This window comes from Crocodylus siamensis, chromosome 4 (assembly GCF_052110815.1).
Source record: "Crocodylus siamensis isolate JL-2025a chromosome 4, ASM5211081v1, whole genome shotgun sequence".
In the NCBI taxonomy this organism is placed as follows: Eukaryota; Metazoa; Chordata; order Crocodylia; family Crocodylidae; genus Crocodylus; species Crocodylus siamensis.
This window is the reverse complement of record NC_143398.1, coordinates 222838382-222850000: the sequence shown is the minus strand read 5'-3', so window position 1 is coordinate 222850000 and position 11619 is coordinate 222838382. Positions and strand designations below refer to the sequence as shown.

General features: G+C 39.6%; 1 pseudogene; it reads right to left on the bottom strand.

The window, feature by feature from the left end:
- Positions 1-9752: 9752 nt before the first annotated feature.
- LOC149867610 (U5 spliceosomal RNA) lies at positions 9753-9861 on the bottom strand (annotated as a pseudogene).
- Positions 9862-11619: the final 1758 nt, after the last annotated feature.

Genomic DNA, 11619 nt, shown 5'->3' with positions numbered 1-11619 from the left:
CGTCATCCCTTGGGGTGCTCTGGTGAACAGATGTTCCCCCAGATCCTGATGGTCACCCCTGATAAACTTATAGGTGGCCATCAGATCACCCCTGAGCCTGCGCTTTTCCAGGCTAAAGAGTCCCGTGGCTCTCAGCCTGTCATCGTAAGATCTGTTTTCCTGACCTCTGATCATGCGCGTGGCTCTCCTCTGGACTCTCTCAAGCTTCTCCACATCCTTTTTGAATTCTGGAGCCCAAAACTGGACGCAGTACTCCAGCTGCGGCCTCATCAAGGCCGAGTACAAGGGGAGAATGACGTCCCGGGATTTGCTTGAGAATCATCTATGGATGCACGCCAGCATTTTGGTCGCTTTACTAGCCGCAGCATCGCATTGCAGGCTCATGTTCATCTTGTGGTCAGTGATGATAGGTTGGCTTTTTCTTGGGCATCAGTTGTCAGTTGCCCCATCTGGTTTATCAGGGGTCCAATGTTGCCCTTGCTTTTCCTCCAGCTCCCCACATATCTGGAAAAAAAAATTTGTTGTCTTTGATGCTCGGAGCTAGTTGGAGTTCAGCTGCAGCCTTGGTTTTCCTGGTTTGCTCCCTGAAGGACTGGACCAGTGCAGAATATTCCTCCTTGGAGGTGAATCCCATCCTCCATCCTTTGTTGGCCTTTCTTTTTAGCCTCAGGAGGTCTACTAGATCCCTGGAGAGCCAGGGGGGCTGCTGTGCCCTCTTGCTGCCTTTCCTCTAAGATGGAATCGAATTAGCTTGTGCATTGAAGATCAATTCCTTGAGAAGCAACCACTCTTCCTGGATTCCCCTCCCCCTGGGGTCATGGTCCCTTAGGGCCTCACTGACAAACCTCCTGAGCTTGTCAAAGTCAGCTTTCCTGAAGTCAAGGACTTCGGTGTTGCTGACTGACTTGTCAGTTTTATGGCAGATGGTGAAGGTGATTAGCTTGTGGTCACTTTCATCCAGCTTCCAATCAATCACGAGGTTGCCAATTAGGCCATCCCCAGTAGCCAGTACCAGGTCAAGCAGCACTTTACCTCTCGTTGGCCCATAGACTTCTTGAGTCAGGTAGAGGTCATCCTCACATGATAGGAAGCTTTGCAACTCCTTGGATTTTGCTGAGTGATCCTCCCACAAGATGCCTAGGTACTTGAAGTCACCCATGACAAACATGGTGCTGGAGAATGCAGCCTCAGCCAGTTCCTGGGCGAACTCCTGGTCAAGCTCTTGACTTTGGGTGTGAGGTCTGTAGTAGACTTCCAGCATTGTGTCCCCTGTGCCAATTTTCATAGTTTCATAGTTTGTAGGGTCAGAAGGGACCTGAGCAGATCATCAAGTCTGACCCCCTGCCATAGCAGCAAAGAGTACTGGGATCAAACGACCCCAGCAAGGTGTTTGTCTAGCCTTGTCTTAAAGACCCCCAAGGTAGGAGCCCCCACCATTTCGCTCTGAAGTTGGTTCCAGATCCTAGCCACCCTGACAGTGAAGTAGCACCTCCTGATGTCTAGTCTGAATCTACCCTCTGCCAGCTTGTGACCATTATTTCTAGTCACTCCTGATGGTACTTGGGGGAACAGGGACTCCCCCAATGCCTGCTGGTCCCCCCTGACTAGTTTGTAACAGGCCACTAGATCCCCCCTCAGCCTTCTCCTGTGGAGGCTGAACAGGTTCAGGTCCCTGAGCCTCTCGTCGTAGGGCCTGCCCTGCTGCCCCCGATCATGCGATAACTCCAAGATCCTTTTCTGCCTCTGCATTGAGGAGAAGGGAGTTCCCCAGCCTGTAGGTATGGTGCTGGTTCTTCCTCCCCAGGTGCATCACCTTGCACTTGTCAGTGTTGAATCCCATCCTGAATTTCCATAGTGAATTCCTATGTGCATGAAACTAGCACTTTCAGTAATTCCCTACCATAGTTTGTATTACACTCTTGCACAATTTCCTTTACGTGTCTATCTTCTTTCCATTTTCCTCTTATACTACTCTATACACTGGGTATCTTTCAATAGTAGTTCTGTTGATGCCTTATCTCTCAAACCAGTCTGTCTTAACTATAAATTCTTACATACCATTGCATTTATTAAAAACTTGGAGTAGAAGTTCTCTCACTATTTAGGCGGATTAACAATCTACTAATCTTACATTATTTTTATTTCTCTCTTCTGACCACTTTGTGATTTGTCAACAACCTTTTCAAATTACAGACAGCACAACTGAATACCACTTTTCATAATGATGCCAAAATATCATATATGGTGCTAATACTGACTTCCTATATGTATAATATGACTGCTATATGAATTAGCTTGCTTATACATCACATGGTATTGGGACCTCACGTTGAATATAAATCTTCAGTCTCCTTCAGCGTTCATATCTTTTAGACTTTTGTTCCAATTTTACAAATGTAATTTACATTCATTGTTCTTAGCTGCATGACCTTGTGTTTGGCAGCATTAAATTGAAACCGGTTAGAACTTTTCCAACAATTTTTTTTTCCATAGGAAAATGCTGATTCACTAAGATATATACACACTGTGGAAGTATGTGAAGTTTTTGTCAAAACTTTAACGGAAGCCAAGCAGATTTCCTTTCAGTTTGCCAGCCTGCAGTCTTGGTGACCTACTTGACAGGCAGCTGGGGAGCCCAGGCTTCCAGGTTCATATAGCTCAGCAGCTAACTAGGGGAACCAAGAACCTGGGGACCTGGTTTATAGGTTCTTGGCAACAGCCCTGGCCAATTGAATGATATCCAGCTCCAGAGGTCTGCACAGCTACCTCCGAGCTGGGGTTCTCAGTTTCTGAGCTTCCCAAGAAAGCAAAAATTGGGATTCCAGTGCAGTTCCAAAGGAAGCTTCACAATTTCATTTTTTATTTTGCTTTGAAACACATTTTTGGACATTTCAAAATCTGCACTGAAAAAGAAGCCCTGGTTTCTGTTCATATTTAATTATTAGCTGTCCAATCCCTTCCAAAACAGTCCAGAAAAGTTTATGTAAATGGTCTTCCCTTATCATTATTTATCCCTTCAAAAATTCTTCTGTCAACTGAAACCTTTACTAGCAATAATTTTATCTTTTCTTCCACATCGTTATTCAAGATACAGAGTAGCATTAGGCCATGAACAGATCCCTATGAGACATCACTGAAAATACCTCAATTAATTTTTTGCAATCAGTTTACCAGTTTTTAATCCATTTAATATGGGCTACATTCATTTTTTATGTCCTAATTTTTTATCAGAATATTATGCAGTACAAAGTCAAGTATAGAAGCCTAAGTTCATTATGTTAGTTCAATCAGCTTTATCACTTCCTTTAACTCAAAGCTTTGCTCCTGCGGCCACAACTATTGGGGTGAATTGGTTGTCAAATTTTTCGTCACGTCCCTTTCCTTCCTGTAATTCCAGTTATCACTTCCAGAACATTGTTTGGATTCATCCTTTGTTGAAATCAGCTGAATTCCTATTTTAGAAATAAATATTATAAGGATGCTATCATAAAACAGAAGTTAGAATATGTTAAGATGCAAAATGTTGTTGCATACTGTATGCAATTTAGAAATGAAAACTCCTTTCCTTCTAGTCAATGATATAGAATAAAAACCTATATACTCTTAAGTAATGGGGAGGGGGTTAGGGGAGAGGGAGTATAGAGTATATTACAAGTGACTATGGGTACTGCTATTCATTGACAGTAAAGCAGGATAGAAACTAGCTATAGAATTGTTACATATTTTCAAGCACTAACTTTATAGCTGGGTGGCTTTTCCATAGCTGAATAGTCATTTTTATATCATGTGATAATTACTTTGAATGTGTGGCTTGTCACAATAAATTGTGCAATTGATCTGTTAATTGCATAATATATGTAACATGGAGCAGAGGCCTTTGAGACAGGACACTGGAATTCAGTTACTTTTGAGGGGACTATTGCCTGGCTTTGCAGATTTGCATTCACTAAATTAAAATAAATACATAAAAATGTAATGTGAAACTGAGCAAATCACTTTGGGACATCTGTCCAAAGATTCATAGAGGTACCTAGTGGGTTCATTTACATGTGCAACTAATACGAAGCAATAAACTCCAGAGCAGTGGGAGATGGAGTAAAACTACTGCTAGGCACAGCATCTACACATGCACCCAGGACAGCAGCAATTTGAGTTGGGACAAAGCAGGCCCAGACCGGCAGGGGATACAGAGGGTTGACCCCTCTGTGATAGATGGGCTGACTGGGGCATGAGGGTGTTGAAAGGGGCAGAGCTGTGTGGCCAGGTGGCAGGCAGAAATCTGGCCCCCAGCTGGCTGGACTAACTAGGCACAATTTATGCCTGCAGTCAGCATCTACACATGCATTTAACTGCAGTAAATTATCTTGGTGTAAGATTGTACTGTCTCCGACAGTACTATCTTATGCCGGCATAAATTAGTTTACTGCAACCAACCTAATACCGTTGCATGTGTAGACAGTAACACTTCACTCTGCAACTAATAAGTCTACTCTGTAGTAAAGTGCATATGTAGATGCAAACAGTGAGATTTTCTAACTCACAAGGAAATCAATGGGAACTGGGTGCACTTGAAAATCCTATAAAGTGTCTACCTTCATTTTACCTAAATATCTTTAAAAATATGTGGTTGGAGGTCTCTGTCCATGCATAAAATGGATCGGCCATTTGCAACCATAGCATTCAACAATAAACTGTTTTGCTCTTTGTGTTGATAAAATTACTAGGAATGAACTGTCAGCTAAAATGGGAGAAAATACAGAGATAAGAGAGTACGTATACTAAGCAACATAGCCTGTATACATGAAACATGAGATGTACCAAATCAACTGTACAGAGCAAGTTGCTAACAATCCTAACTTAGCCTGCACATACTCAGATTGTGATTTAAAAGGATGGGGGGGGGTTTCTTTAGGAGGAGGCTGGAAAGGCAGAAATCCTTTATGGGAACACTGGGATATATATAACAAGTTCTAGTACCAGGTAGCATGCCACTACTGTACTGACTTCCTAAGCACTCTAGATGCTCAACATTGTGTGTGAGAACTGAGAATAGAAAGTAATTTGAGAAACTTCTGGTTAGGATGAATATAACTGTATAGTCATCTGCTGGAATGCATTGAAACTTCCTCAAGAGTCTCATTCTCCTGAGACTCCACATATCAATACTACTAACAGTTAACAAATATCCTCCATTCACTTAAGGATTAGGAAGTTCTCATTTCTGAGGCAAATTCTTTCCCCACACAATTCATGCATGGTTTGTGGTTTAGAGGCTATTGTGAAGGCTGTATGTTTCCAGCCATGGATTTGCTACTATGCTTGTAGCAATTTGATTTGGCCTTTAATCAACAAAAGAGGTTTTCTCCCAAGTCCTTAATTGATCACAATGTGTACTGATCTACAGTATTCTAACTGAAAGTATGCCCCTCTTTACACTTTAGTCCTTAGTAAAATTAATTCACTTTGCTAAAACCCTTTAGTATACAGAATCTGTACTGCAACCAATACATTACATGTCTATAAAATGATCAGGGTTTAGCTGCATACCTTTCCCCCCACCCCCATTTAATATACTATGGCAAGGGTTCTAATTTAACTAATTTAGTTAATTTAACTTTAGGGTTAATCTTGTTTTAAGAACACTTTTTCTCTGAAGTATAATGCTGCATATGGTTGACATTTTTCTTTCCTCCCAGACCTGAGTGTAACCTTTTCTTTTTTAAACAAAAGTTTCTAGTATGTCATGTGATCAATAGATACAAGTACCTTCATTTTTTAAATGAGTCTAAGGCTATTTTCCTTTTACTGTTGTATAAACAGGGAATTGAAGGGTAAAATAGTTAAAACTTAATGCTATAGTGCTAATGTGGCTTTTAAATCACGTCAGCAGCAATCACTGCATTATAATTAACAATTTATTGAACCAGCAATAAAATGAACATCACATTACTTCTTAAAGCAGCAGAATAAAATGGCTAATAAATAGCATAAGCCAGACAAATTGCAGAGTAATAGAAATTTTCTTAAGATTTATGGTGTGCAGAAAGATGGATGTGCTATTAGTAGGAGCTCCAATACTTGACAAAATTCTTTTGCAAAGACATAGTTACCATGCATGTCAGAGTTCACAAGTCTAAGTGGTTTATCCAAATTTCAACTCACTGCTATTACAGTGGAAAATACTCATTACAAGGGTTTGAAACTGCAAGCAATGTCTACATTTGCCAACATTCAAACTGCTACTGCCAAAAAGATACTAAAATATTTTACAAACTGTCAAATAACAAGTCTGCTGGCTTAATCTGAGTCTATGTTATACATCACAGACGATGAAAAACTCTGGGGCCCAACCCTGCAGTTTTTACTCAGGCAACATTTCCACTGACTTCAATGCTTTGAAGTTAACAATAGTTTCCAAGCTTAAAAACTACAATATTGCCCTTAATATTCCTGGGAGATTTCACTGAAGAGTAAATGCAGATTCAGGAAAGATGAAAACTAAACTAAACACCTCATTTCCATCAGGGCTGAGGTTACTGACAAGGAAACCATGTTGTGTTTTAAATGTTCCTGCTGTTAAGTTGTGTTGTGATTCAGCATGTCAAAGTCTCTCTTTAAAGTTCTTAATTCAACATAACAGATGCAGTTTTACATGACATGTCACAACATGGAGCATCAACTGGAAAGATTTTGTAAGAGCTTTTTTTCCTTCCTTTTTAAAGAAAGGTTCAGCTATTCACCAGAATCTGTGGATAGGGTTTTGCTACCCAAATCTTTGGGTCTAATTAGAACATTCAGTAATCAGAGAGAATAAGGTTTAAATCTTCACATTTAAAATGAAATATATTCAAATATTTAGCAAGAACCCCACGTTCATATCTACATATTTAAAGTAAAATCTACAGGTGATCTTTGCACTAATTAGTTCTTGAAGTTCACTATATCTGAGAAGAATACATAACCCTCTTTAATGATGTATTTCTTCAAAAGTCAGAAATTAAACTGTGGTTAACAGATGACACTGATGATTACTTGATTATTAACACTATACTGTCTATTGCTACATCAAAGGTCCTTCAATGGTCGGTGCAGCCTCAGGACTGACTGACTGACACTGTTTTTAGAAAAAGGTCATGCTCCCAGTTTGATAATTTCCAGTAGTGAATAGCAGTCAGGAGTTTTTTGGTCCCTGTATGGCAGCAACCAGAGCACTGAACCTGTCATAAATGTACACCCAACATTCACAAGGGTGTAAAGTGGAGTTCTGGCAGGGACATTTGTGCTAAGATGCAGTGAGGGCATCCACATACATCAAACAATATTAAGACCGGGGCAACATACACGTGTTATATTCAGCAGGTATAAGTCAGCATAGGTATATTAGCTGCATTGATTTACATCATTTGAGGATCTAGGTTTGGTTTCTAGAGAGGAAACATTTGAGAGCATTTTACTCCCATGCCAACAGCAAACCATGACTAGAAAATACTGAGTGGTAATTAGCCATGTTAGCCTGAAATGAGTTTAATAAGGCAGTACACTGTGGCACCTCATAGACTAACTCTTTCTGAGAAATGAGCTTTCATATGCTACAGCCTACTTTGGCAGTTGCTATGAATAGAAATAACCATTTTATCCTATAAATTGTAGAAACAAGCTATAAGCATCTCACATAACATTTTATTTACAAATAAAATAAGCCAGATCTTTTTCACTCATACTCAGATTGTGCAATGCTTTGTTCTGCCAAATGACCTGCTACATACAAATAATGAATTTCCACTTATTTTAATAGGTCTGCATGTTACCCAGCTTAAGTTAGCAAAATCTAGTTCAGTAGTAACATACGTATTGATAATATACTTCTGAATGACTCTTATACCCTAAGTCTTATCTAGTCAAAAAGTCAACATTCATAATGCTGTGCTTTATTTCATTTGAAAAATCACAGCCTGAAATGTTTCTGATTATTTCATTATTTATACTCTGTCCTGGTTGTGATGTGCTACTTTCAAAAAAATGCCTTTCCAGTGGCAAACAGATGAGCACTACAGCATAAATGAAATTAGGGTTTCAGTCACCCTGGGATGTGAACAAGGGACTGAATACGTATAACTCAAAAGGTGCTGCATACTTTCCCTCAGAGGGGAGGAAAGTGGTTCTCTAAGATCTCCTGCTGCCAGGTAGGATAGCAGAAGCATGAGGCATGGATCATGTTTAATAAAATAGCTAATATCCAACACTGGCTATTGTTGGATATTGGTTATTTTCAACTGTTTGGAGACACATCTTCCTAACCGTGTAGATGAGGGAACAGGCTTTTGTGAGGTATCATGATAATGGAAGTTCTTCAGAAAATTCATTAAGTGTGTTTATGAAAATAAATGCAAGAGAAAGAAAACTGGCTAGGTAAAGCAGTTTAGAAAGCCCATTTCTTCTTCTGAACTGTGCAAGAATGGCATACAGACTTTTGGTCTCCCCTAGGGGATTTGTTGAATTAAGTTAGCTAATGAAAAATAGGTGGGCACACATCTAATCTCTGAACCCACGACAAACTATGTGTACTTCATTTTTTACCCTCTCCTTAGCAAGTGAACAGCTGGAGTGGGAACAGAGGTACACCACCACCATCTTTCAAAAGAAGGGCTGTGCTCCTAGTATTTGCAGTTGGCAGAAATTATTGGACTCTTTCATAAAAGTTTATTTACATTGCACTTCCATCCCAACCTCTAAAACAAGTTGGGTCTCTACCTAAATGAGTTTCTAAAACTTTTTGATGATTATACTATCCTGAAACTTTAGGGATATGTGTATCACTAGAACAGACCCCATCATTTTGAACACGGAATCAAGGAATCAAAAAAAAATTAATTACTTCATAAAAAAAAAATCAAATATCTCATCATTGTTTTTATTGATTAAACATGAAACCTACAAAGCATAACAACCAAGCTCACTTACATCCCTCATAACACACAAGCCAAGAAATGAAAGAGAGAAATTGGTGAGAGGGAACAAAACCTTAGAAAGGGATGACTTCAGTGCACAAACTGGTAATAAGTGACAGTGGGAGAATGGTATCTGTGGAGAGGTTGAAGAGAAAAAGTCAGTAAAATAGTATAAAAATGTATATCCTTCTGAACTGTAGAATAACAAAAATGCAGTGCAAACAAATTCCATACAGTTTAGTGTCTATATTTCATTTGGTTTTGGAGATATGGATATACTGCTGTGCAGGAGTTGCCTTGTAGGTCTTATAAGTGAAATGCATTTGAAATAGTGATTATAAGAGCACAAAAGTAAGGGGGCATAAGTTAACCTTGTCTAAAGTACATGAATCATCCAGATCAATCACACTGGCTTGGGAATCTCATGAAAACAAGTGTCTCTTGTTATATTTAAGCTCTTCCTACTTTCAGTTGGACAGTAATAACAACAACACGGCATTTCACACTTCACGGAATCAGGAAATACAAAGTAATTCAAAAGTGGACATGTTCCCGTGCTATCTGCACTACAAAAACCTCAAAATAAATTAATGCCCAATTTGCTTCAGGTTTGAACTGTTCTCCATAGGTGAGAGCTACACAGTTTGGTAACAGCTTTTTAAGCCAACTTGCAACTATACCAAATCAAAACACAGTTTTTGTACATTTCTCTTTTTTTTCTTTCCAAGATTCTCTTATAATATCCAGAGATGCCACCTTCTTTCAGTACAATTTTAATGAGGAGGAGAAAAAAACCCACACACTCACACCCCCACATATAGTACCAACAAAAGCATAGGAAATAATTTCCTCTCCATAGAAATCTTTAGTAAAAGGTGAAAGATTTATGCAATCTGAAGAGAGACCAGAGTACACTGAATTCTTCCCAATGGATCAGTATACCCTTACCTCTGAAAGGGGATGTAAGTGAGTTCAGTGAGGGTAAATCAATTTATTTTTCTTTATTTAACTTATTTTTATCTGCCTTTCAGCAGTTCCCAGCAATGTGCTGAACACTTGCCACACACACAGGAAATACATTTCTGGTCCTGTAGGTCCCAAACATTCAAAAATCTTGAGGCAGGCCCCTGATAAATGATATTTTCAAATGTTACATTGTGAAAGGTATTCATATATGATTAATATTATATGTTCCACCCCTTGGTTTTATTGCCATTCTTGAGGGTTAATTCAGACAGAGGCTAGGGGCACCTCGGAAAGGAAGAACACAATGGCTTCAAACAGCCCCATTTACCAGAGCACAGGTGTCCCTGCTCACTCTTGAATTTTTACCTCAGACTTTGCAATCCTGAGCAATTCAGGGCAGATACCCCCACCAGTATCAAAAAGTGTGATCTAGCCAGTAAAAAGGGTAACAAAGACCACTGCCTGAATAAAAGGATGGTTCTTAAAGGCCAGAGGAGAAAAGCCTACTGAAAGAAGACTGAGCCTCAACCGGTTCAACTCAGTCTTCTTAGTTAAGACATGCTACTGAAACTTCTGGGTAAGCCATTTAAACCCATACAAACCTTCTGTAGCATTTAAACCTCTTTGATCTTGTTATATTTTGCAAGTGTATATTTTGTTCTGGAAAGCCATTTTGGATCCCCTGTGTACACCTCTCAGGTGTTCATCTGTGCTCAAAGCTCTGCTTTTCTGAAAGGAAGAAACACAGGAATTGAACTCAGCTGGACCTGGTGAACAGCTGCTGTTAGTATACTAAGTGCTGGAGCTCAGAAACCCAATCTAAGAGTGGGCAAAATGGGATTGTACTCAAAGGAAGAAAGGATCGGGGCCTGTCATCTGAAAAGGTGCCCTCAGACTAAAGACTGGTGACTTGTGCAGTTAACAGTGAACTATACCCAGTGATATGTATTTTTCAAGCTCTCTATTTTCTTTCTGCACCTTTAAGTCACATGATGAAATGTTTATTCCCAACTGTGACGGTTACAAACTCACTTATGGTAAACAAAAACAGCAGCTCTCATGTCTTAGCACATCTAGAAACTGGGGCTTTAAGAAGCAGACTAAGGATGACACTTGGAATAAAATCAAGGGGAAGCTGGCACCATTGAATTCTTCTTCCAAAGAACAAAACTTCTTGTGGGTGAAGGGGATGGGCACCAATTAACATCCAATGCTGCATCAATACCTTCCACTACAAAATCCCAGTGCTTGTGGCTCATGCAATCATATTATAACACAGAGTTGAGGGTCAACAGATCAAAATATACAGAATAACTGTACCCGACTGACCCTCCATCTGTCTATCCAGCTCACCAATTTCTTTAGGAGCTTATTTTTTTTGCAGTAAACTTGAATGAGACATTTTGAAATAAAACTTCCAAAACTGGGCTACTGTATAGTGTCTGCTGTGAGGGCAGTGGTATAAATGCCTACATATATAGACTGTCTCAGGTGATTCCAAATCATGCTTTTGTTTCTGGAGTGCTTCACAGCAAGCCCTGCCAGCAGCCAGATCTATTTACATGGAATATAGCTGAGACATGAAACGATATGTGGTGCACTTTTTATTGTAGTTAAAGAGCCATGGCAATGAAATGATGATTAGGGTGATTAGGGGAGATTAGGGTGAACTGTTTGTGACAAAGGAACGTTAGAAAAGATCTTG